This window comes from Bactrocera neohumeralis, chromosome 4 (assembly GCF_024586455.1).
Source record: "Bactrocera neohumeralis isolate Rockhampton chromosome 4, APGP_CSIRO_Bneo_wtdbg2-racon-allhic-juicebox.fasta_v2, whole genome shotgun sequence".
NCBI lineage: Eukaryota > Metazoa > Arthropoda > Insecta > Diptera > Tephritidae > Bactrocera > Bactrocera neohumeralis.
The window spans coordinates 66,822,900-66,849,973 of record NC_065921.1 but is presented as its reverse complement, the minus strand read 5'-3'; the positions used below and the strand labels follow the sequence as shown (position 1 = coordinate 66,849,973).

The window sequence follows — 27,074 nt, the reverse complement described above, 5'->3', positions numbered from 1 at the left end:
TGACGCCATAGAGAAGAAGAACTCCTGTGTACGGACTTATAGATTGACAAAACGCTTAGTAGCCAATACAAATTTGCATAGGCGTTTTATTTCAACTCCCGCCAGTTCAGTGTGATGTCTGAAGGTATGCACTCCGAAGTGTTTAAGTCTTGACCTTCCGAACGTGGGACAGTCAAGAAGGAAGTGTTGAGTTGTTTCCACCTCATCTTCATCAATACAGCTTCTGCAAAGTGATCCGGTATGAAGTCAAAGTTGTCGATGTAAGTTCTCTTTGAATTCAATCCGTACTTCTCTCGCCAGTACATGGCTACTACTTGCTAAAGCCGCATCCGCATTTTGGTTGCGGAAAAAGCTGAGTTTGTGAACGACGTATAAATATTAGGCAACTTGGGATCTGATCAAAATTCGGAAACTTACTAGTGGATCCCATTAACTTGTGCCTTCCATCGAAAAGTTCATGAAGTTTATGAAAATATCTTTAATATTAGAAATATACATTTATTCAAAAATATAAATAAAATCAATTTATTTTATTCAAAATAGTCTCCTTCTGCTTCAATACAGATTTTTGCACGATCCAAAAGAATGTTGAAGGAGTGTTTCAGCTCATTGACCGGTATGTCTCTAAGTCTGCATAACGCTTTCCTTTCATGGCAAATGCATTTTTCCTTAAAGGAAGAAGTCGCACGGTGCCATATCAGGTGAATACGGGGAGTGATTAATGGTTAAAATGTGATTTTTGGTCAAATACTCGGTCACAAGCGTCGATCGATGAGACGGATTCTGAGCAATTTTTGGTCGTCAGTCAATTTGTGCGGAACAAACCGTGCACACCCCTTTCGTAAGCCCAAATGTTCTGTCAAAATGCGATAAATCGATGTTTTGGAGATGTTCAATTCCATTTCCATGAATTTCAATGATGATTTCGGCTGATTTTTGATGAATTCACACACAGTTTCGATGGATTTTCCGGTGATCACGGATTTTGATTGGCCCACATGTTGATCGTCATTTATGTCCTCACGACCGCTGTGAAAACGTTGAAACCATTTGTGCACTCTGCTACGGGATAGGCAATCATCGCCATAAACTTCGAAGCTCATTTTCGCACCGATGACATAAACATACTGACACTTAAAACGCAATAACTTCACTTCCAATCGATGAAATATTATGAAATTCTCACTGGACAATCGATAAAGATAGCAGATTCTAACGCACCTGTCGACATATAGATGGCGCCATCAGGGGGCGCTAGATTCAAAAAGTCCTGTTTACTTTGGAAAGTACCTTGTATATATATAGGTATACATGAGATCACTAATCCATTAGGGTTGACAGATTTTCCCTGGAATAACCACAATTTACGCGTTATATTTCAGTAGATGTGCTTAAATGACATTTACTCATAAATAACATTTCATCATATGCACGACTAAGTGATTGAAATGTAGATAAGAACACGTTTTATAGTCGGTTAAGTAAAATTTATATTAGTTTTCTTATTAAAACTCATTTGTGTTTATATTTTCTAAACAAAAAACCGGTAATAATAAATGCAAGTACTTACTTTGCCTTTGTAGTTTCTAAATCGACTTTCTTGGAAATATATAAGTATATTTTATGCACATATTTTGTATTAACTTTCGCAATAGTAGCAGCCAGTGAAGTAGAGAGGAGATAATCGTGGATATCTCCTCCCGAGCCCCGCAACAATTCATTACAATCGATCCCGGTTTTCTCTCTTCGCCCTGCCAGCAGCAATTTGTTATTACTTTTTGGAACAATACATACATATGTATGTTAGCGAGTATAACTAGAAGAAGAAATACAGTTCTGACGACTTAAAACACCAAAAAAACGATGTTTCTTTTAACTGCTGTACGACACTTTTCTTAACACGCAGCTGTCGAACTGATATTTACCCAATTATTAAGTAATAATTTAATACGAAAAAAACATGTAAATATAGTACAAACATATGTACATATAATTTCATTTTATTGCATTTTATTCTCCGAGAATTTATGAATTTCAGTCGCGTCTGCTTATATTTAGCCCAAACCACCGAATGCAAGTTCCAACTCGTTTCATACAAGTATAACGAAATGATTTGGTTCTCTTGATCAATCGAACGTTCGTCGGTGTGATTGAACGATCCGCTAAGTACTTAAGCAATCGATCAATTTTAAATGAACTTTTACTTATCAGAATTAAAAAGTTGTCGATTGGATATTACGTGCAGATATTGATGATTTTTTACATTTGTAGGTATATTTACAGATAAATTCCCGTTGGTTAAATGATTAGTTATTAATTACTTTGCAATAGACAGATTATCTATTAGTAGCTGCTATAACAACCATAACAAAATATGATGGACTTCATCCTTAGATTAGATTAGATTATTAACGAGGTAATGCACCGCGATCTAGGGTCTATTGTGCCCTGACTTCATCCTTACTTCACGCTTTCTTATTCACTTTTCGTTCATGTTTGCTCAAGAAATTTAAAATGCTGACATAACGAAAAGATCCATGATTACAATGTTGCTAATTAAAAAATAACTTAACTTATGAAAACAACTTTTTAAAATGTTTATTTGTTGTAGCGCTCATAATTTTGAAAACATATTTGTCAGCATATTGTGTTGATTATTTCTTCGAACTTGCCATATAGAATTGCAAATTAAACACAACACAGAAAGCAGTGATGAATCACAAGCTAAACTGCGACATGAATATAGATTTCAAATGCGTAACTTGAGTATTGTTTATAAACTTCTTGCAAACGAAAGCATAATTAAGCGCAATTGGAGTGATCGCTTCATAAATCGGCATGTTGATTCTAACTGTGGCGTTTCGAATGCCGTGTTGAACAGTAAAAACAAATGTATGTGAATGAGAATTATGACTTTGTCTTCATTCAAAAATATGTTTATACAAATAGAGGCAATCGGTATTGAACGTCAGTCCAACACGCCAACGTCTGTCTAACAAATACTCAAATCACTTCACTACCAAAAATGAAAATGGATAGTCTTTTATTTTAAAAATTTACTTTTAGTTTATTTCTAACGTCATTTAAACTAGTTAATGGAAGGATTGTTCATCTGATTTTGGTTATAGCATTAATTGTATTTCTTCTTTCCTTTTACCACTGTCAATTGGTTACAGCTCCACATCCATTCACCTTCACAAAAACTGAGTGCTCAATTTTTTTCTAGCGGAAAGCAATAACAGATAATATTTATAGTCGCGTAGACAGAAACCAATTGAACTAATAACTGATAAGAGAGTAATGTTATAATGGGGTTCATATTTTTGGAGTAATTTGCCACGTATGAAATTTTTCCTACGATTGGATAATGGCGATCAATAGAGTTAAAAATAATAAGAACTGAGTGCTCACAGCATTTTTTGATACCCAACTAGGCTGCAAACTGGTTAAACATTATTTTATAAAAATGTTACGGGAGGTTTATTTGCAAAACTTGCTCAGGAGTCTCAACCAAGCTATTCATGGGAAGTTTGACTTAATAATTTTTGAGTCACTAAAATTCTATTTACTGTGAATATTACGAATATAACGGGTCATACAAGTAGAGGTACTTTTTTCAATAGCCTTTTTTGACTGATCACGCGTGAGTCTTGTCAAGCTGTCATGTTATTTTTGTTCAGTATTGTTTGGCATTTCATCAAGGAAAGACTTACGCCTGAACAACGTTTACAAGTCGTTCAAATTTATTACGAAAATTGGAAAATTATATAAAAAATATGTTTCGCACGCTTCGCTCAACTTATGGTCAATATAATCGGCCTACTGACCGCATAATCGATCTACTGAGCGTACTATTCGCAACACCATCACTCATCTTGAGACCCAGCATTCATTATTGGATAATATTCGACCGAATAGACCATGTCCAGAATGCAGTGAAAAAAATATAGCAGCCGTAGTTGTGAGTGTACACGAAGACCATGGAGAGTCGATTTGGCGCCGTTTGCAGCACCTCGGACTGACGTATGAAACGACTTGGCGCATTGTACGTCCAGATCTTAAATTTAAAGCGTACAAAATACAGATTTTGCAGCATTTGAAACGAAGAGCAACCTGAAGAATTCAAGAGCGTCATTATTTAATCGAGAAAAAACAACGGTTTAATGTGGTTTGTGAGCCGGTGGAATCATCGGTCCATATTTCTTCAAAAATGATGCCGATGATAGCGTAATCGTCAATGGAGACCCTTATCGCGCCATGATAACCGACTATTTAATGCCTGAAATTGTAGCTCATGATCTCGAGACATTTGTTTTCAACAAGTCGGCGCCACTTCCCAGACATGGCATCAAGCAATGGATTTATTGATAGAACACTTTGGTGAGCAGATATTTTCACGTTTTGGGCCGGTCTATTGGCCACCAAGAACGTGTGATATCACAACGTTAGACTTTTTCCTGTGGGGATATGCAAAGTCTAAAGTATATGCGGACAATTCTGCTTCGATTCAGACCTGTTACCAGTCGAAATGCTCGAATAAGTCATCGAAAATTGGACTCAACGGATGGAACATCTGAGACGTAGCCGCGGCCAACATTTGAAAGAGATAATCTTCAAAAAATAAATGTCAAAGAATCTTCTATCGACTGATAATAAACATTCCCCATTAAATTTGAAGTTTGTGTGTTTTTTTCTTAAAAAAAGTAAGGAACCTCGAAATGGATCACTCTTTGTATGACATAGGAAACAATTCATATTTAGTACCTACATATATTAATTGTTTGTGTGGAATAAAAAAACGAGTAATTTTAATCAGCTGGATCGAGCTAATTTTCTTCAAGTTAATGTCTCGTTGAAAATCTTGGGAAATCGTTATGAAAAGTTTATGGATTTGTGAAATATGTTTTCTACTTTTTCTTTATCTTGTAGAAATTTTTAGAAAATAATACATACAATACAAATTTTTTATTCTGAGTGTATATTTTAGGACTTGAACATTTAATATAAAAATTATTTTTTTTTAGTGTTGAATGGTATTATTTTAAATATTGTGCTTTGCATTTGTTTTAATATTCGTCCAATTTCCTAATACTTTAATATTATCTTAACGTTATTTACTTGTGTTATGTTTGTTGTATTGTACCCGCCCACTCACGGACAATGGCTTTCTTCAGCATCTCGAGACTGGTGTATTTTTTACTTCGGACCTTGCTCTCCAAAATGGCCCAGAGAGAATAATCCATTGGATTTGCATCTGGTGAATTCGAGAGCCATTGTGTGGTCATAATGAAGTTCGGAACGTTGTTTTTCAGCCATCCTTGGTTCACTCGCGCTTTGTGAGACGGTGCTGAGTCTTGTTGAAACGTCCATGGTTTGCGACCGAAATGTTTGTTTGCCCACGGTTTCAAAGCAGCCTCCAGAACACTTTCCCGATAATATGTCGCATTTACTTTGACGCCAGGCTCGATGAAAACAATTGGAGAGCGCCCATCTGCGGTGACAGCGGCCCAAACCATTATTTGTGGCGGGTGCTGCCTCCTAGTGGCCAACCGATGACTTAGATTCTCGTATGAACGGTCGGTCAAGTAAACCCTATCGTTTTGAGAGTTTACGAATTGCTCAATTGGAAACATTTTTTCGTCAGAAAACACAATGTTCAGAATTTGACCGCTTTCGGCCAAGTGGACCTTTTGGAACTTGTAAGGCTTGACCTTGAGCTCATTTTTCAATATGCGTTGGATGCTGCGGTCGGATATTTTCAGTTCTTTAGTCATTTGATTGGCACTTCGTCGTGGATTTCGCTCAAGTCGCTTCTTCACTTTCCGAACCATCGCACGTGACGTTGCAGTCTTTTGATGACCACCTCCATGGCATTTTGCGATGCTACCAGTATCATTGTAACGACCGATGGTGCGATAAACAAAAACTTTATTCACATTAAGGTGTTTGAGCTCACGAACAATTGCTGACTGTGATTTTCCAGCTAAATATAAAGAAATCACACTATTACGTTTGAATTTCATCGCTGATCACTTTTTTTTGCGTTCACTTTTGGCAAAACGCTTTTGTACACTTGTGAACAATACTCCGAACTGTCATCCAGCAAATTTATAAACAGCTGATTCCAGTGCGACAGCTGCGGGAACGGTCTGAAGTTGGTTACACTTCGAGTGCCGGACTCGTATTTTATAAAAATTCTTTATGCATATTAAATTGCTAGACACAACCGGTTGAACCTTATTATTTATTTGTTTATTTTGTTCAGCTCGTTCTTGCATTTCATAAAAAGAGTCTAGAAAAGCCAAACAAACAATTTGCTGTGCTAGTGACGCTAAACACTTGTTTTATGGCGCCTCCAGATTGTCATATAAATAACACAGGTTTATGCATACACACATACATAAGTATATTATCTTATCAAATTCGACTTGAACGCGCCAAATTAGCTGCAAAAACGGTGAAACAAGGCAAACTGGATTAAAAGCACACTGTATTAAAATAAATAAAATAAAATTAGTTTATATATAAATGAACTCAAAAAATTAGACTCTATTAAAAACATACAATGTATACGAGTATTCGAGGCACCCGTAATGTTAAATTTTCTTTTTTTTTCGTACCTCTATTTTGTGCTCTGGGTGCTCGTCAGCCACGCGCCTTAATTCACCGGCTTTAGTCGTTATCTTTATATTGCCTCTCTGTATTTACGATAGTAAGGAAGTTTAGTCAAAATCTATGGAAATTTTGCTGGATCATGAGGGCTTCTCCGCGTACCGACGTTGAGCGGCCTAAGTTTTGCTACTAACAAGTGCTATATTAACATTATGATAAAATTTATGGTGTTGCTAAATTAAATGAGCTTTACTTTCTTTATTTTACAGCACAAACGAAATCTTAATCCCCATATTTGTTTGGTATTTATTTTGCTTATGCGTTTCTATTCTTATTTGTGTTTATGTTCACTATTTATATAAGAGTTTTTTTCCATTTCAGTATTCTTATATGTATGAATTATAACTGTAAACTGTTTTTATTTAATAATTGCCGCAATTAATGCTAAACACACTTGACAGCTGCTTTTGCTCAACATTTTTATTATTACCTATAGGTACCATATACTTACATATGTATGTGAAATTGCAAGGTCCACAAAACAGCTGATATCGGAACATGAGCTCACATGTAATACTTGTATAGATAGACTCAGTTGTTTTGTTAGTATTAAAAAAAAAATATAAAAATATAACTTACTCAAATTCCTCAACTGCATTTTATGTATCTAAAACATTGTTCCATTCTAATTTTTTGAATTATTCATATTTTAAGCATATAATTCTGGAAAGCTGTCTGCACATTTTATATTTAACTGTAATAATGATTGACCAATTAAATTACCAATATTGTAATTGCTTTAAAATTCAAATACATAAAACTTGTTGGAGGATACTCGAATATTTATCTCAATGAAACACACTTCATGTGGTGGGCAAAAGTCTATTTTCCCAAGCGCTTGCCTCTACTATAGGTTTTTGGAAAATTCATTCATTGTCCGGCAATTCTGTATTTTCTGCAAAAGAGGACCTCTCTATTGACCAGTTTTCAGTAGCCTGAGCGAAAAATTTGTCTCAGCAAATGAATCCGCTATTTTTTCTCTCTCTCTCTCTCTCCCTCTCTTCTGCCCTCACTGTCTAAACTTAATATATTTGAGTTTAGTATGCAGTATACGAGTACTTTTCTCGTAGGAAATTGTAAATTGTTTTTCTTTATTTAATTCCAATTGTATACTTACAATAGTCAGAGCAATGATTAAAAAAAAAAATATTAAAAAGTGGATGATTAAAAACAATTAAATATCCGCATAGCAAACATTAAAACCAGAAATTTTTAATAGCTATCGACGCAAATATTTTCGTGTTTTTTGCTCATAACCCGAATTTATCAAAAGCAATAATCTTTTGTTTTTTTCCACTCTCTTGTTATTATACTTCTTTCAAAGTTATCGCAACTGAAATTTCGCCAAACCGGTTACTGTATGTACCATATTTACGTGTAGCTCTATATTCAGTGGCTTGTTTTTCGCCATAAATAGCAATGATCTCATTTTTGAGTTATGCACCTGAAATTGTGGAATTCTCTTCAATTCTACAAATTTGTAAAGCTATCGCAACGGCATGATACATACATACATATATACAAAATATTTCATTTTACACTTACTGTATCTCTTATTTATAATGCATATAATACAAAAATAGCGATGATCTCATGTTTTTCAGAGTTATATTGCGGAATTTTTGCTGGCAAGTATTATGGCTTTCACTTATTTTATTGTGGGGTTTGATGATGAATTCTATCATTGCTAAAATCTCGAAAATCCGGTTTAGATCTATTATTGAAATTAAAAATATACAATATGCAATAAAATTTTATTATTTTATATATTAAAAACCCATGCCTAATTGATAGAAATTTGTAATTCTAATTGAAATAGTAATTTGCTGAATTTAATGAACGCACATAAATACTTGCTGGTAGTATGAAATGTTAGTGACTAGCAATATGAATTGTTGTCTGTGGCATGTGTGTAATATCTGTGTAATAAGCAGTTGACACGTTTTGACAAATAAATGAATGCATTTGTTGTGAATAATTTGTGTTGTATTTAACTTAAACTTTAACCAACTAATATTAATAAACTAGTATTTCTTAGAAAAAAAACTAAAAAACTTGGTTCCTTGGTTGGTCCCAATATGGCTATGTGAATTGTGTGCAAATTTAGCACAGCTTACGGTATAGTAACACACAAATTGCGCAAACGCGAAAATATTTTTATCTTTTTTTACAATCACAGTACCTGGCTATGGCGAACGTTTCGCTTTTGCAGAGCACAAGTGCCGCTCAAATTTTGTAGTAGCTCATGAAACGTTGTAGTAGGAAAAAAATTAATGAGCAGTCGCACTAATATTGACTGGGTGGTAGCGAAAAACTTGGAGATATTGCCGCGCTCCAAGTACTTGTGCGTTCCCCGCAGCTGCGCTTTAATGCCCCGCCACCCATACATGATCCCTCATTGGTCGTGAGCATGTGCTGACAATTTGCTTCTTCAAAGGCTGGCTGGCAAATTGTCTCTCTTGTCAACGCCACTACAAGTAGCACTCAGCGCGCTCGTTCAGCACTCAGTCTAGCCTCGTAACTCGTTTGGAACGGATGCCAGCAACGGAGCAGGCAGTAAAATAGTATCGCTAAATTTAATATTACAGTGATTGTGAATTTTTTTTTCCATAAAATATTTGCCAAAGCAATGAAATCGCGTTACGCGTGTGAAACTAAATTATACAAATAAAACAGTGTTTGTGTGTGTGTGCGTGTGTAAAATACATATGTATATGCATTGGTTTGTGCGTGTATGCGATTTATATGCATTTCTTTATGATGAGAAAATTTTAATCGCTGCAAAGTATACATACAAAATTAAATGAAAAACGCAAGAAGTAAAGTGAGTGCAAAAGTTGTGAAGCAAAACGCTTGCATAAAAGCTGCAATAAGCAAAAAATTTATTGTAAAATAAAGTTAAGAGTGAAAAAACCCCAATAGTAAAACATTATACATACAAGTTGAGCAGGAATACTAACTAACACAAACGCAGCCGTGTGCGTGTGCTGAAGCAGAGTCTTTGTTCGACGAGGCAGTCAGCGCATTTAGAATTGAAATCGTTCGCTAAACATCGCGGAAGAAGCAGAGCATAAGTGCTAAAGTGGAAAAAGGTGAAGTAAAAATACGAAATACGAAAAATCATAAGTGTTTTATTAACATAATACATGCGTATGTAAATATGTATGTATGTATATCACATGTGTTGTGTATGTGCCGAAATTCCATAATTGTCCATACATTTTTTTGTGTATAAAGTATGAAACATTGTGAAGTAGTGCGTGTGAAAACACGAGAAAGTCTAAAAAGCGCTGAAAAGTGCGTGCCTAAATTTTAAATACAGAAAAATATAATTTTTTTAATTAATCGTTTCGCTTGATTTTGTAAAATTCCATAGGCAAGAGTTTTCGTGTATGCCAAAGTGCAACACATAAAATATCTACAATTTTATGTGCATATCCGCTTTACTAAAAAACTAGCATACAATTAAAGTAAAAAAAAAAAAAAAGCACACCGCAGTGAAAACACAAGAAGCGTGTGAAAATCTGTATTTCTGGTTGTGCATACAGGAATACATAAAGTGAGTAATGTGGGAAAATAAAAAAAAAAAACAAAAATAGGTGGAAAAAAATACTGTCAAGCAATGTTAATGAAAATAAAAAGAAAAAATTACAACAGTTGGAAGACAATGTTTTATAGTCAACGTTGTCAACTCTCAAATCGAATGTCTGCCTATAAGGCCGACAGTCTACACTGCAAGCGGCCAGTCAGCCAGTTTAAGTTAGCCAGGCAGGCATTCATTTAAAATCTAAACGAGCAGCAGACGACGTCAGCGCTACCCGTCGCTATTGGCTGTCGACAGACGTCGTCACAGTCCAACGTCATCATATGGTCTCGAAACAAGTTTTTAACCTTTTCGAAATGCGGCGATAAAACGCTGACTTCGACGTCGTCAGCGCTGCTTTGGCTTCTCTCGCTATAGACCGCAATATGTTTGCATCTTTTTTCTTGATTTTTTTTACGCGTGTGTATGTGTGTGTGTGTCAAATTACTCTACTGTGAAATAAAAAAATATTTTGCTATTTGTAAAGCAGAAAAAGTCAATTAAAACAAGCGCATAGTCGTTGACGCTGCCAGCGCAGACAGCGTTGCATGACCGAGAGGGCAGTGCACAACGTACGAGTGCAATTTGTATTCGCATACAAGTGTATAAGATTCACACAGTAGGTTTTTATTTGTGGTATGTGTTGTTGCTGAGCCAGCAGCAGGCCAGCTGTTTAATAGTGACTTTTGCATGCTGTGTTTCGTCATACTTTTTTTAATATTTTTTTGTTCTTAAATAGAGATGCTAAGCTGTTACTACGGTCATTTTGATACACTTGATATATACGTACCTACTCATATTTATTACACGTTTTTGAGTGCGGTAATCGCAAAATATAAAGGAAATAGATATTGCATACTCAAGTGTACTCGATTGTGGAAAAAATATTGCTAACACTATATGCTCCATTAGCTGTGCGCTTCGAGTGTTTCAAGTTGTTAGACTATTACAATTGTGTTTAGCTTTTCTTATTTTTATTTGCTGTCAACGCCACTCACTCGCTCTAGTCAAACAACTCTTGCTAGTGCTTTTCACGATTTTGTTGCTGTGCTGAAGTGTCTAACTTACAGCACACAGTAAAAGCGTTTTTAACTATTAATATTTAGTGACAATTGCTGATATTGCAGTGGCTCGTAAAATCACCAAACGAATATTTGTGATCGTTCTTATATTTATACAGTGGAATTTTTAATTATTGCTGTACAAATTTACATATATAAATGAATGTATATTTATATATCTGGGACTAACTCATATGGTGACTTTTTTGTATTTCTTTTTTATACTCAGTTCTGCTTAAATTTTCGTTTTTTGTCGATTTCTTTGCTATATTTTCGGTGCTGAAATTTTGGTACTCGCTCGCCGCGACGTGTTAAATACGTCATTATATTTATTTAGTTGTTTTTTGCGTTTAGTTTATTTTTGCTTACTTATTTATCTACGCTTCAATGTGGAACACAAGTGGACTTAAAGTTTTTTTGTTCGACTTTAGACTATTTTCTTAAAAGAAGATTAGCGAGTGCTAGTGTGTTATCTCGTTTTTTGTAGTTTATTCGACTATTTTGTTTGTTTTTCAGTCTACTAATATATTTCTTATAAAATGTATATTTTCTCGTTTTATTGCGTTGGGTACTTTTTTGATTTTTTGATTTTAATTTATTTTGGCGCTAATGTGTTTAGTTTTTTCACTCTACAGTTTTTGTATTTATATCTTGCTTAAATTTATCATATCTGCATTAAAGTAAAATACATATGCATATGAGTAGAAACCAAATACATGCTATTATTTATTGAAGAGTCAGTGGAAACAATGAAATCGTAAATGACACATACATACATATGTATTTAATTGAATCGAAATGAATTTAACAGTTTAACTCAGCTAAGTTGCTGTATTGTGAACACCCTGTAACTATTATGAGTATTGTCAACTAAAATAACAAAGCAATAATAATAATAGCAATGCTAAGGTGTTTTTAGATAATTTCCCAAAGTGAAGTCTGTCAAATTTTATAAAATGTTACGTTTTTTGAAATTCATAAATTTATGTTCTCTAAAAACCAATGAAATTAACAATTAAATAATTCGAGTGGGAAAAATGGCACATTTCCATTATTAAAGTGCCTTTTTGATGTAATATTTTTTATTCCCTGGAATTAATTAGTAGCTTGTGTATGACTTGGTAGTCTTCTTAGAAAATATTAATTCCGGAAAATATAACTTTTGCTAAGCAATTTCTCAAAGCAAATTAATTGCTTTTGCTCTACATTTCTACAATTATTTCAGCACAGTAACAAACTTAGTTTTATCTTCAATAGATTAAATAAAAATTTTAATAAAATTTATGTATTGTGAAAAAAAAACATTATTTCCTTATTTTCACTGCTCTTGGAAATTCGACAGATGGCAAAACACAGAGGTGAAGTTTCTAAAAACGAAATAAGAGCGTAATTTATGAATAAAGAAATCTTAAAGTTTTAAATTGACACTTTTACGAGTATTAAGCTATTTACTTAATTAGTTTCACTTAGATAATAATCTAATTATAATCGCAAAAAAATTAATGTGAAAGAACGTACAAGTGTTCAATTTCTGTTAGTCTCTCAAAAGTAGTAATTTTTAAATTAACCTTTACATATTTTCACGCTAGATACGCTATTAATTACAAAATGTATATACGTATATTTTAACTCTTATTCGTGCATTGAATTTTTTTCGTTTTACGAACGCTGCCAAAAACAAAATGAAACTTACATTGTTGCGTCTAATGTTATAAATTATTAACTTGTGGGAAATAAAAAGCAATTTGAGAACTGCAATATGTATGTATGTATGAATGTACATATGTATAAGCTTCAAAATATGCTTATACACAACAGACGGCAAGGCGTCAATTTACCCATATGTGACACTTTAGATCTTACAAAAAGAAAGTAATAATTAAACATAAACTCGTAAGTGTGTATAGCGGTACAATTGCTATGTGCTAATAAAAAATTTATTTAGCCATAAAATACAAAAATTTCTTTCTGCATATCTCAAGTGGCTCTTTTTATTATTGCCTTTTATAAGACTCTCAGCACACATATACATGCACAATGAAAAGAAATAATTTTTTTTATTTACAATAATGACGTTTGTTATTGTCAAACGCAACACTCTTATCGGGCTATTGCATTTTGTCATTATATCGCTTTTCCACAGACAATTTCGCATAGCCCAACAATTTAAGCGGAACTTTTTCTTGCAATTAAAAGCAATTAAAATGTGTGTGCGTATTTAATTGATTTAAATAAAAGTTTTGAAACAATTTAACGAAAGAAATGACCAATTTACCAGTGGAAAAATACTTAATTATTTAATGGATCAAAAACGGGGCAAACAAAAATTGTATACATATTACAGGGTGACACAAAATAACTGTCCTTGTTTTGAATTGTTTCCTGTCATACAAAATGAAACTTAAAATTTTTCTAAATATTATATAACATGCAGTTTCATATGGAATTCCAAAAATTCAAATATATGTGGTAAATTTGTTTTTAAAATATTTAAAAGTGTCCAAAATTATTAAAAAGGTTGAACCTTACGATATTGAGAAATTATTCGTTTATAAAGAAATGAGAAGTTTTGAAATAAAAAGGGAATCTGGACGAAAGCTACCCGTTAGGACCAAAGCTATTAGAAAATGTGTGAGAGAAAGGTATACGAAATTTAGCTCAGGGGCGTTCTGTGGCTAAGGAAATAGGGATAATCGAAATCATAAATGCAGTGGATATTGAAAAATTACGCAGACGAAATTTTATTATCGGACGAAAAAACATTTTTATTGCATGATAGCTACAAACAGCAAAATAATCGCGTATATACAGTAAGTCTGGCCCCCAGAGACAAACTGGCTGTCGAACAATACCAAAATTTTTCCAAAATATTCGTCTGAAGGCCAATAGCAATGAATGGAAAGTTTCTGCTCCTTTACAGGGATCAAGGAGCCGAAATTGACACAAAATATAATTCAGAAAATATTTTGGTAGGTCATCTATTATTACGCGCCCAGAAGTTGTATGTCATCGAATATTTTTGCTTTCATCAATATTCTGCTCCGTCACACCAAGCAAAACGTGTAATCAAAATTCAAAATTTACCCGATTAAAGTTTGTGTGCAATGAAATAAAAAAATTATATATGAATGCTTGACTTCAGTCAAACACGCTTAAATTCAATTAGCATGCTTAAAAGTATTTCATTGATCCAGTATGCCAGTGGATGCCAGTATTAGCATAAATATTTCTGTTTTCCATAAATACATTTCTCGCTTGGCTTCAATCTGGCCACTCTTGACAAATGTGGGAGTGTTGCGCATTTTTAAATACATTTTCTGTTGCTTGTCGATGTGTTCGTGTCAATCAAATTACCCTGAACAGAGTATAATAAGAGGGAGACCCTATAAAATACATAAATAGAAATAATTAACGTGACGAGCTGCGTCGTTTTATCCGTGTCAGTCTGACTCTCTGTATATATGCGAACTTGTCCGCTTATTTGTCGGAAACGCCGATATCGAACCGCTATAGCATTTGGCTGTCATACAAGCAGAACTATCAAAGTCTTAAATTGTAAATTGTTTCATTTCATGTGATATCTTTAACCAAGCCAACTGTACAATCTACGAACAAGTTCAAATCGAACCACTATAGCATACAAACTGAACGTTCAAAATCAAGTTCTTGCATGGTAAACTTTTTCATTTGACGATTTATCTTCACGAAATTTGGAAGAGATTATTACCCTAAGCAGCATAATAATATTCAAGGAAAATGTTCAGATAGGATCACTATAGCATATACATAATAGCTGCATACAAACTGTTTGAAAAAAAATCAAGTTCTTGTATGGAAGCTTTTGTATTTTTGAAGGTTATTATAGCTCCGGTACAACCGAATTTGACGTATTTTCTTGTTTACAGGTATATTTAACATTTTCTAGTGCAATAATATTATTTGCAAACAATAAGGCATACATTAATTCAAAGTACTTTATTTTAATTCGTAGAATATACATTGTCTAGCGCGCAGACATTACTTGAACTTTTGAAATAATTAGGTAATCATTAAGCGTATAAGTAGTTTATACACTTAGCGTTTTAAGTATAATATTCGCTATGTAAATATGCTTATAAATATGTGTGCCGAGTAAATAGTCAAGTGTTTTCCATCAGTCTAGGCGCATTTCCGATTATAGACAGCTTTTTTCTTTTGCACTATACAATTCCTTATATTGTGCGCAAATAATTTTCTTTGCTAATATGTTTTTTATTTGTTTTGCTTTTGTATTTTAAGTGCGTACACGAACAACTTTTTCTCTTTTGTTTAGTTCACATTTCCCTTTTCTCGCAATTTCGCCGCGTAAACGGAAGTAATGATTGTTTTTAGTTTATGTGATATGCGAATTTGCGTCTTTTATAAAGTAAGGTGATAACGTCTAGTTTTTATTTCGCATTTCCCATTAATGTTGCTTATATCGAGGCACTGGACTTTGCATTTATGCGGTGGTATGAACTACTCATTGTTATTATAAATCGATATACGATTTTTTTTTTGGAAAATCAATGTAGATATGTTAGCTGCATCTTATCAGCAATTTTTGTCATATTCTTTTACAAAAGCATGCACTCTTTTCAACTTACAAAAGCTATTATTGCATTTAACTAGCAGTTTCTTCATCTGTTATTTACCCTTAATTTATTTTTCAAAATCTATATCGTTCTCCCCAAAGCAATCCCCCTTGGCCACAATACACTTGTGGCAACATTTTTTCTAATCCTCGAAACAGTTGTTAAAGTCAATTTCCGGAATAGCCTTAGCCGTAGCAATTCAGGTTTAAGGTCTTCAATTGACTCAAAACGGTTTCTCCGGAGCGGTCCTTTGAGTTTGCTGAATAGCCAGAAGTCACATGTAGCTAAATCAGGCGAATACGGTGATTACGGCACGATATTGATTGCAAATTTGGCGAAAAACTCACGAAGAGTCATTGCAATATGCGACGGTACATTATCGTGGTACAAAAACCAAAAGCTTTCGGACCAAAGTTTCGGCCTGTTTTTACGAATAGCTTCGCACAAACGACGCGTAACACTCAAATAGTATAGTAGCTGGTCGGAAGGAATTCAGAGTGCACCACACCTCGATAATCGAAGAAAACGGTCAACATTACCTTGATTTTTGACCTAATTTGACGTGTTTTTTTCGGTTTCAGCTTACCTTTGCAACGGTATTCGACCGATTGATCGTCTGTTTTCAGATCGTAAGCATAGATCCAAGACTCATCGCCAGTAATAATACGTTTCATGACATTCTGGTAGTCGGAAAGCATTGTTTCACATTCGTAAAAGTTTAGTGATTTTTGAAGTTGTTTTCACTTTTCATACCATCTTTCAAAATAGTTTTCACTGATCCTTTCGGTATTCCAACTATGCCAGTAAGATCTCTGGTTTTTAATCGTCAATTCTCAAGCACCAATTCTTTTAATTTATTAACGTGTTGGTCATCAGTAGATGTTGATGGCCGTGCTGGACGTGGTTCGTCGTCAACGCGTTCTTGACCCTCTTTGAATCGCAAAAACACTTGCTCGGACATTGTTCTTACCTTTGTCTCCTAATTGTCTTTGAGTTTGTTTATCTCACAAACTCACAATAGTATTTTAATATTAGCTGATTTTTCTTTAACATATAGTACATATTAAATGCAATTCTTACTTTATTTAATTATAATCTTGTGCTTTGCTACTCTTATTTAGCATTGCAAATTTACTTTTTTTTATTTGCTTTACATATCATATATTATATGCATTTTCTTCATCTGTTATACCACCATATATGTATGTATGTATGTACATGTATATTATGTATATTAATATATTTTTATTATCTTTGTCTCCTATTTTCCTTTGAGTTTGATTTATCTGACATTTCTTTAACCAACATTTATGTCCAATTCTTACTTTATTTAATTATCACTTTGTGTTTTGCTACTCTTATTTAGCATTACTTTACTTATCTTCGGCATATACTTTTACATAATTCAAATCTGATTTAAGTTGCCTTATTTTTCCGTCTTATTTAATTTTATGTCTCTTTTGAGTACTTTTTACTTTGATAAACTGTTTTAAGTATTTCATTTCTTGTATTTATTGTGTCTTACTGCTTATTCAATTTGTTTATCGCCTGGCTTATTGACACTTTTGTTTTTGCCTGTCTGGGCACTCGACTTTGTATCGCTTTAAGTAGCTGTAATTTATACCTTTCGATTTGGTGCTTCAAAGCCCACCTACTTGAGTAGACATGTTTTTGTGCATGCTATATTGACAGGAACAGCTGTTCTTCGTTTGTCAATTACAGCGCTTGTGATTATTAAAGGATTTCATTTTTAAGTATCAATTTCAAAAATTTACAAAAAATTCTTAATTTATTTACGAGTGGATGGCAAATTTTAGTACTGATAAATATATGTTAAGTACATTTGGGCAAACTTATTGTTTTGTTCGATAGAGTTCATTAACCATTACAGACATGAAATTTAAAATCACATGAAGCATTAAGAGCTCTGAGATATCTGTAGAAAATTCTTCTTATTTTCGAGACAGCAACAACTTAATTTGTCGCATTTATATTTGGTCTCCAATGTTAATCAGTAAAACACGCCTTTTGAACAATTGTTAATTCAATAAATCAAGTTTGAGTGCATACTTAATACTTTTAACACGAGAAAAGTGCATATCGCAAATAACAATATTGATTGATTATGTGAACAGTAACACTTTACTTGTCGATATTTTTACCCATACATCACATCTGACTTGAAATGTCAGATATTGAAATCAATTATTATCATTATCGCTACAATTCTAATTTCTATTTATCTTTACGCCCAGGTGTAAGTAACCAAATCTATACAGACATGTCTTCTAACGAGTTCTAAATATATCGGCATGTATCTAGTTATAATGCTTGTAATCGTTAGCACATACTACATATTTGTGCCTAGCATATCTAATGTGACAAAGAATAATAAATTTGTCTTTTATTTATATAATGTGTGCATATCGTGCGTACATAAATATACATATGTATGTGTATATTTACCACATCCCACACCAATTTATTACCAGCTTTTGATTCCCCGGAGGGGAGATTGTAGCACTTAGTAGCTACCTCATTTTGTTGACCTACTTAGCAACCTGGCCGTCAGCCGTTGTGGCGCGACTCGCTGTCAGTCGCTGTTATAAATTGTTTGTCTGTGCCACGTAGCGTACAGACTAACAAATCAACCAACGTAACAATCAACCTGTTTACATTTGATGACCTGTTTTTCATGTAGGCTCAAGCACAATTTTTTTTTACTTAATTTAGATCTTCTTATTTTATTACATATTTGTGTATTTCTTATAATGCATATATGTATGTATGTTCGTGAAGTTATTTTTTATTCTTCAGTTTGTAATATTCAAAATATATTTCATTATTTCTTGTTTAACACATTTTTACTTCCATAAAAATGGGTTTAGTTTATTCATGCTTTTTACTTCCATTTGTCTTTAGAGATTGAAGTATATTTCTGTTAGTTTACACTGTAAACTTTACAGACATGACTACGCCGCATTACATTGTTGTTTCAATTCCAGTTAACTTCTATATCAGCTGTTACTTTTCACGCTCATGCTCGTCAAATGTAGCTCTCGAGTTTCATTCAACTTCGTAAAACAAATCTTGCTTTGGGAACCGGATTTTTAATCAGTTTAGTGATTTTTGTTGATAATATCTTTACATATTAATTTATTAACACAAAATTTTACAGATTGTCTTATCGGAAATCAATAAACAAATGACAAAAAATATTTTCATTACCTTAAAAAGTGGCAACTTCTTTATGGAGTGTGAAACATTCTCTGAATTTATTTGTTTTTAATGATACATACATATATAGTACAAGTATTATATTTCCCAAAAGCTACCTTGGGCTCGATTGTATTAAATTTTCAACTGGAACCGAAATTCAAACTATTCAATAAAGCTTATGTGCCAATAGAGACATTTGCATTTAACGTTTCAATAAAGCCTAAAATTCCAACTTCAAAGGATGCAACAACTCTCCAAACCATTAGGCTGTCGTCATCATGCCTTTCAATTAATACTAAATTCTTCGTGCCAGCTCAGCCTTATTTGTTCTTCAAACTTTTTCTCTTCCATCTCTACCAAAAATGTTGAATTTCGACTGAACTGGAGATAAAAATAATTCCCCTTTTCTTTATGTTCTTTGGCGAATAATTAACGAAATTTTCGTTTTCTGAAATAAAATACTTCTTATGTAGTATTTTACTGTGAAGAGCTACAACCAGCCTCGGATGAGAGACCCCCCTTTTGATGACGACCATGGCAAACGAAATACGGACTACGAATTGAGGGCATGCACCTGGAATGTCCGGTCCCTTAATTGGGAAGGTGCCGCTGCCCAGCTGGTTGATGTCCTCGTAAAGACAAAGGCTGACATCACCGCCGTCCAAGAAATGCGATGGACGGGACAAGTGCAGAGACGAGTAGGTCCTTGTGACATTTACTACAGTGACCATATAAAGGAGCGCAAGTTTGGTGTAGGATTCGTGGTGGGAGAGAGACTCCGTCGCCGAGTACTATCATTCACTGCGGTGAATGAACGTCTAGCCACAATCCTCATCAAAGCGAGGTTCTTCAACATATCGCTGATTTGCGCCCACGCCCCGACGGAAGAGAAGGACGATGTGACCAAAGATGCCTTTTATGAGTGCTTGGAGCGCACTTATGAGCGCTGCCCCCGCCACGATGTCAAAATCGTGCTTGGCGACTTTAACGACAGGGTGGGCAAAGAAGGTATCTTTGGCACTACGGTCGTTAAATTCAGCCTCCACGAGGAAACATCCCCAAATGGGTTGAGGCTGATCGACTTCGCCGGGGCCCGAAATATGGTTATCTGTAGTACTAGATTCCAGCATAAGAAGATACATCAAGCTACCTGGCTGTCTCCGGATCGAAAAACGGCCAACCAGATCGATCATGTTGTGATAGACGGAAGACACGTCTCCAGTGTTTTAGATGTGCGTGCGCTCCGAGGTCCTAACATCGACTCGGACCACAATCTTGTTGCAGCTAAGATTCGCACCCGCCTCTGTGCAGCAAAAAACGCGCGCCACCAAACACAAGGAAGGTTCGACGTCGAAAAGCTGCAATCACAACAGACAGCCGAACGATTTTCTACTCGGCTTGCACTCCTGCTCTCTGAGAGCACTCGTCAACAACTCGGTATAAGGGAACTGTGGGACGGCATTTCAAACTCCTTACGTACAGCTGCAACCGAAACCATTGGTTTTCGGAAAGTGCAAAAGAACAGCTGGTACGACGAGGAGTGCCGTGTCGCAGCGGAGAGAAAACAGGCTGCCTACCTCGCAACGTTACGATCGACCACTACACGTGCGGGATGGGATAGATACCGAGAGTTGAAGAGGGAAGCGAGACGCATTTGTAGACAGAAGAAGAAAGAGGCTGAAATGCGTGAGTACGAAGAGCTTGATAAGCTGGCCGACAGGGGTAATGCTCGAAAATTCTACGAAAAAATGCGACGGCTTACGGAAGGTTTCAAGACCGGAGCGTATTCCTGTAGAACCCCCAAAGGTGATCTAGTCACTGATGCCCAGAGCATACTTAAATTATGGAGGGAACACTTCTCCAGCCTGCTGAATGGCAGTGAACGCACAACACCAGGAGAAGGAGAACCCGATTCCCCAATCGATGACGATGGAGCAGACGTTCCATTACCCGACCATGAAGAAGTTCGAATAGCAATTGCCCGCCTGAAGAACAACAAAGCGGCAGGGGCCGACGGATTGCCGGCCGAGCTATTCAAACACGGCGGCGAAGAACTGATAAGGTGCATGCATCAGCTTCTTTGTAAAATATGGTCGGATGAAAGCATGCCCAACGATTGGAATTTAAGTGTGCTATGCCCAATCCATAAAAAAGGAGACCCCACAATCTGCGCCAACTACCGTGGGATTAGCCTCCTCAACATCGCATGTAAGGTTCTATCGAGCGTATTGTGTGAAAGATTAAAGCCCACCGTCAACAAACTGATTGGACCTTATCAGTGAGGCTTTAGACCTGGCAAATCAACAACCGACCAGATATTCATCATGCGCCAAATCTTGGAAAAGACCCGTGAAAGGAGAATCGACACACACCACCTCTTCGTCGATTTCAAAGCCGTTTTCGACAGCACGAAAAGGAGCTGCCTTTATGCCGCGATGTCTGAATTTGGTATCCCCGCAAAACTAATACGGCTGTGTAAACTGACGTTGAGTAACACCAAAAGCTCCGTCAGGATCGGGAAGGACCTCTCCGAGCCGTTCGATACCAAACGAGGTTTCAGACAAGGCGATTCCCTATCGTGCGACTTTTTCAACCTGCTTTTGGAGAAAATAGTTCGAGCCGCAGAACTAAATAGAGAAGGTACCATCTTCTATAAGAGCGTACAGCTGTTGGCGTATGCCGATGATATTGATATCATCGGCCTCAACACCCGCGCCGTTAGTTCTGCTTTCTCCAGGCTGGACAAGGAAGCACAGAAAATGGGTCTGGCAGTGAACGAGGGCAAGACGAAATATCTCCTGTCATCAAACAAACAGTCGTCGCATTCGCGACTTGGCTCTCACGTCACTGTTGACAGTCATAACTTTGAAGTCGTAGATAATTTCGTCTATCTTGGAACCAGCGTAAACACCTCCAACAATGTCAGCCTAGAAATCCAACGCAGGATAACTCTTGCCAACAGGTGCTACTTCGGACTGAGTAGGCAATTGAGAAGCAAAGTCCTCTCTCGACAAACAAAAACCAAACTCTATAAGTCACTCATAATTCCCGTCCTGCTGTATGGTGCAGAGTCTTGGACGATGTCAACAACGGATGAGTCGACGCTGCGAGTTTTCGAGAGAAAAGTTCTGCGAAAGATTTATGGTCCTTTGCGTGTTAGCCACGGCGAATACCGCATTCGATGGAACGATGAGCTGTACGAGATATACGACGACATCGACATAGTTCAGCGAATTAAAAGACAGCGGCTACGCTGGCTAGGTCATGTTGTCCGGATGGACGAAGACACTCCAGCTCTGAAAATATTCGACGCAGTACCCGCCGGGGGAAGCAGAGGAAGAGGAAGACCTCCACTCCGTTGGAAGGACCAAGTGGAGAAGGACCTGGCTTCGCTTGGAATATCCAATTGGCGCCACGTAGCGAAAAGAAGAAACGACTGGCGCGCTGTTGTTAACTCGGCTATAATCGCTTAAGCGGTTTCTACGCCAATTAAGAAGAAGAAGTATTTTACTGTGGAACCCGTTATCATTTAAAGTTCTCTCTATTGTTTATGGGTGGATACTCTTTTTGCCATGTGTTTGACTAATTTTGGAGCAGTGGCTCTGGAATGTTTTAGCTTTCTTTAATGACCACTGATTGGCTTAAATTCGGTAAAATCATTATTTTTAAGCATTAGTCGGTCAAATCTTTCTTAAAATATTTAACATTTCAACATAATTTTTCTTTTTATATTTTATCACACAATTCTTATGCAAACTGATATGTCTTTTCGGAAAATATTATTGATTCATTTAACGAAAACCTTTTTAAGCGAGATCAGTAAATTTAAAAGCCGATAACTATCGAAAGTAGTTCACTGATAATAAGGTGTTCACACTATTAGTGAGTAAATGTTGTTTTGTTATTGGCATGATTCAACATATACAGCTAGTAAATATGTAAAAACTGAGAAAACTAAAAGTAATTTGTGAATAACAATATATTAAGTATAGTATTGCCTGCAAAAAATGCGTCATTATCTGGTTATCTTTGCTCATACACTTCCGCAGTAGATTTCCATTTATTTAATTTTGATTGCGTTCAGCTCTCTCATAGTGACTATTTCATTTAAAAAATAATGGCATTTCATTTAATACCCAACAACTTTCATTATTTTCAAAAGCGTTTAATATATTTCGTATTCATCTGCTATGTTCATATGTAATTTTTTATTATACCCTGAACAGGGTATATTAAGTTTGTCACGAAATTTGTAACACCCAAAAGGAAGAGTCGGAGACCCTATAAAGTATATATATAAATGATCAGTATGTTGAGCTGAGTCTATTTAGCCATGTCCGTCTGTCTGTCTGTCCGTCCGTCTGTCTGTATATATACGAACTAGTCACTCAGTTTTTAAGATATCATTTTCAAATTTTGCAAACGTCATTTTCTCTTCAAGAAGCTGCTCATTTTTCGGAACTGCCGATATCGGACTACTATAACATATAGCTGCCATACAAACTGAACGATCGGAATCAAGGGCTTGTATGGAAAACTTTTGCATTTGACAATGTATCTTCACAAAAGTTGGCACAGGTTATTTTCTAGGGCAACAATGTAATCTCCGAAGAAATTGGTCAGATCGGTTAACTATAGCATATAGCTGCCATATAAACTGAACACATAGTTACCAAAAGAAATGCACCTGTGAAGGGTATATTAGCTTCGGTGCAGGCGAAGTTAACGTTTTTTCTTGTTATAATTGCGTTTGAGGAAATTACGCATTTTAATAATTGATTTGATATTGAAATTAATGTGATCTGGCAAATTAATTTCATACATACATACATATATTCGTATGTTTTTCGCATTTCACGCAGTGAATAACTTATGAAATCTTGACTTGCCCCAAGGTGGCCTTAGTTGCGTGCATCTGTTTGCCATGTAATTCGAAAATCATCAAACAATTTTGGAAGCATTTTTAAATCTAAATCTCTCAACGCTCTGGGTTATTATTAAAGGCAAAGGCCAATAATTTATTTAGAGGTCACATTCGCTGGAAATATTCTCAAATTAAAAATTATAAAAATTATCTACTTTTTATCTCGTAATAATTATATAATTTTAAAATAATTTCTAATGATAATAATGCAAAAAATAATAATTATTATTATATAATTATTAGACCACTATTTGTGAATTGAAAACAAAAGTCAATTGAGCTATATTTTTGTATAATTTATGAATTTCCTCAAAAATAAAATTGTAAAATGTAACCTGCATTTAAATTGCGCATACCCTTTCACTCTGGTCTACACGATTGTCATCGTTTTTAATTGCCTGCATTAGCGCGAAATTACGACGTGCTTCTGCGCACTTTCTGCTGATAATTTGAATCAATAAGCACAAATGTTAAGTGTTATAACGGCACGTTTTGTAAGTTCAAATTTGCATACTTATATGTATGACTTAAACATATGGACAGATTAGTATAACAAATTCTAATACAGCAATATGTTTTTGCATGTACATACACTAAACTAATGAGATTGCGTCGGGTACCCACACTTTACGAGATAAGACAATATTTAGATTCCAGAGAACGACAATCTTAGAAATATGCTGAGGTTAAAGGTATACTGAAAACAGCAAATTGAATTTTTATCAATATACAATTCATAAAACATACCGATTTAAAATTAGTTTAAGTAACCTCAAATTATAGCTGCGGATTAAGAAAAAAAAACTTTTTAATTAACATCAATCAAATAAATTAGTATATTTTGAGTAAGTACAATTTAAGTATGTTTAACTTAAAACGTTTTCTATGCCAGAACATACATACGAGTATATTTCAGCGTAAAAATCCAAAATATCGCTCGTTTAACCATTTTATAACGATTTAAAAACCATAAACACATGTGTGAATTATTTCCACTTTGGAGGCGGCCTTCTTAAAACGGCATAATTACTCTTGAATAAAGTTTAAAACAAAGTATCCAGATCATGTCGATATAATTCTATCGATTACTATTTTGAATGCCATTCTACACAACTATTATGTTTACAAAATGTCGTTGTCACCTGACAGTTGACAAGCATAAATGAATGATATGAATTGAACGTTTTGCAGCACCTTATTTACTGCTTAAAGTAATAGATATAGAGATTTAAGAATATTCGGTAAATTTCCTATATTAAGCAACACAAACAGATTTAATTTTGTGTTATTGTATGTTTTTCTATTTGAATTTAAATTATTGTGTTTATTTATTAAGTGATTTCATAAAGAATTTTTTATTATTAATTCTTATTTGCTTATCAAGTGAGAGGAAAAAATACAAGCGCATACCTATTATTATCTAAACACCTATAATAATATATAAAAGTAAGCAAATTTATATTTAGTCGTGCTAATGAACTCATTTGAACTTAATTAGCATGAGGTATGGAATTTGGTGATTATTTAGATTTTACCATAGACAACTCAATTCGCCATTCGATCTTAATTAGCATGAAGTATGGAATTTGTTGATTATTTAGATTTTGCCATAGACATCTCAATTTCTGTGCACATCAGCTGATATCAAATGTGTGCCAGTATGTTTTTCGTGATTTTTTATATTTTTTACTTCCACAACAATATCGGCGTTTCAATGCCAAATATTCGCTGACCTCATTAGAGATATTTTTATATTTATTTATAAAGGGTGCTCGATTTCGAGGTTTTCTACTTTTTAAAAGAAAAAACAACACAACTTCAAATTTAATGGGGAATATTTATTATCCTTCGAAAGAATATTCTTTGGTATGTTTTTTTTTTTTGAAGTTTATCTCTTACAAATGTTGGCCGCGGCACGTCTCAGATGGTCCATCTGTTAAGTCCAATTTTCGACTGGTAAGTGGCGAATGACACGCGTGATGTTTTGCACCAAGACTTGAGCCGCAGCGGGATTGTCCGCATAGACTTTAGACTTTACACATCCTCAAGGGAAAAGCCTAACGGTGTGAAATCACACGATCTTGGTGGCCAATGCACCGGTTCAAAACGTGAAATTATCAGCTCACCGCAGAGTTCTCTCAATAAATTCAATAATCGATGCTATGGGTGGGAAGTGGCGCCGTGTTGTTAAAACCGAATGTCGCCGAGATCACGAACATCCATTTAAGGAACCACCCGCCCACGAACCACATCAAACCGTTATTTGTTCTGGAGGAAATGACAGCTTTTGAATCTCTTAATGTTCGGGCTTATTTATATATCCAGAAATGGGCCTCATCGTTAAACAAAATTTGGCCCGAATCTTCTTGGAACTTTTCCAGAGCACAAAGAGCTAAATGATGTCGCTTGGGAAGGTCGAGCGGCTTCACTTCTTGCAAAAACTGTATTTTGTACGGTTTCAATTTAAGATACCGACGTAAAATCCGCTAAGTTATTCCATACGTTAGTCCGATTTGCTGCGAACGGCGCCGACTCGACTCTTCACGGTTTTCTTGTACACTCTCATCCGTATTGCGCAGAGCTACTGGATTGTAGTGCACTTTATGCTTGTTTTGAATACTATTAACAGAATTTTATTTTATGGAAGACTTCAGTAGAAAGAACTGAGCTTCCATAACTCGAAGTCACTCTAACTCGAAGTTTTTGTGGATTATGGTCATTCAAGTTAGGGAAGTTCAACTGTATATGAAGTTCTAACTTCAAAAATCGCAAAATAGTTCTGAAAACTGCTCAACATATAGTTTGTTTCCCTAATTTGACATTTTAACGTACTACATACATATGTATATCAAAGCTTCATAGTAATCGATAGTATATAAAAACTGGCAAGAACCATCTCAATTGCCTGGAAAATAGTCGATATCAACTCATAATGTAATTTATCGTACTCTGTTGTATACCTATGTATTTATTATTACACCTATACCTTTTATATAGCATCT

At 35.1% G+C, this 27,074-nt stretch overlaps 2 protein-coding genes across 8 annotated transcripts in view; both read left to right on the top strand.

Annotated features, from left to right (window-relative positions):
- The window catches only part of LOC126757034 (stomatin-like protein 2, mitochondrial), a 385,292-nt gene that overhangs the window by 331,721 nt on the left and 26,497 nt on the right, over window positions 1–27,074 (top strand). The window lies entirely within an intron of this gene.
- The window catches only part of LOC126757009 (uncharacterized), a 158,892-nt gene that overhangs the window by 112,076 nt on the left and 19,742 nt on the right, over window positions 1–27,074 (top strand). Inside the window, exon 1 of one of the 7 annotated variants that reach the window (XM_050470557.1) lies at window positions 9,175–9,764. The exons of the other annotated variants lie outside the window; for them this stretch is intronic. The gene's annotated coding sequence lies outside the window, so the exon portion shown is untranslated. Of the gene's footprint in view, window positions 1–9,174; window positions 9,765–27,074 lie in introns of those variants that run through there. 7 annotated transcript variants of the gene reach the window in all.